The sequence below is a fragment of the Orycteropus afer genome, unplaced genomic scaffold (assembly GCF_000298275.1).
Source record: "Orycteropus afer afer isolate SDZICR_OR568_19922 unplaced genomic scaffold, OryAfe1.0 scaffold00238, whole genome shotgun sequence".
NCBI lineage: Eukaryota > Metazoa > Chordata > Mammalia > Tubulidentata > Orycteropodidae > Orycteropus > Orycteropus afer.
In genome coordinates this window covers 3,198,963-3,200,046 of record NW_006921825.1, presented here as the reverse complement: position 1 = coordinate 3,200,046, position 1,084 = coordinate 3,198,963, and positions in this window count along the sequence as shown.

Sequence of the window (1,084 nt, the reverse complement as noted above, 5' to 3'; positions counted from 1 at the left end):
GTATATGTGAACTGCTGTATGGAAAGTGAATTTGCTCTGTAAATCTTCACCCAAATCACAATAAATAATATAAAATAAAAAGAACATCATGCATGAAGAAAGCAAAAGGTCATTGAAAAGACAGGAAAGGAAGAAAAGACCAAAATGGATGTCAGGAGAGACTCTCAAACTTGCCCTTAAGTGGAGAGTAGCTAGAGCAAATGGAAGAAATGACAAGATAAAAGAGCTGAACAGAAGATTTCAAAGAGCAGCTCAAGAAGATAAAGTCAATTATTATCATGAAATATGTATGAAATGAAAGACTTGGAGTTAGGATACTAAAAGGAAAAAACACGCTGGGCATTTCTCAAGCTGAAAGAACTGAGGAAAAAATTTAAGCCTTGAGTTGCAATGCTGAATGATTCTATGGGGAAAATATTGAATGATAAAAGAAACATCAAAAGAAGATGGAAGGAATACAAAGAGTCACTGTACCAAAAAGAACTGGTTGATCTTCATCCATTTCAGGAGGTGGCATATGCTCAAGAACCAATGGTACTGAAGGAGGAAGTCAAAGCTGCACTGAAAGAATTGGCAAAAAACAAGGCTCCAGGAATTGATGGAATATCCATTGATATGTTTCAACAAATGGATGCTGTGCTGGAAGCACTCACTCGACTATGCCAAGAGATATGGAAGACAGCTACCTGGGCAATTGACTGGAAAAGATCCATAGTTGTACCCATTCCAAAGAAAGGTGATCCCACAGAATGTGGAAATTATCAAACAATACCATTAATATCACACACATGTAAAATCTTACTAAAGATAATTCAAAAAAGGTTGCAGCAGTATATTGACAGCGAACTTCCAGAAATGGAAGCTGGATTCAGAAGATGTGGAATGATGGATATCATTGCTGATATCAGATGGATCTTGGCTCAAAGCAAAGAATACCAAAAGATGTTTACTTGTGTTTTATTGACTATGCAAAGGCATTTAAACGTGTGGATCATAACAAATTGTGGATAACATTGAGAAGAATGAGAATTCCAGAACACTTAATTGTACTCATGAGGAACCTGTACATAGACCAGGAGGCTGT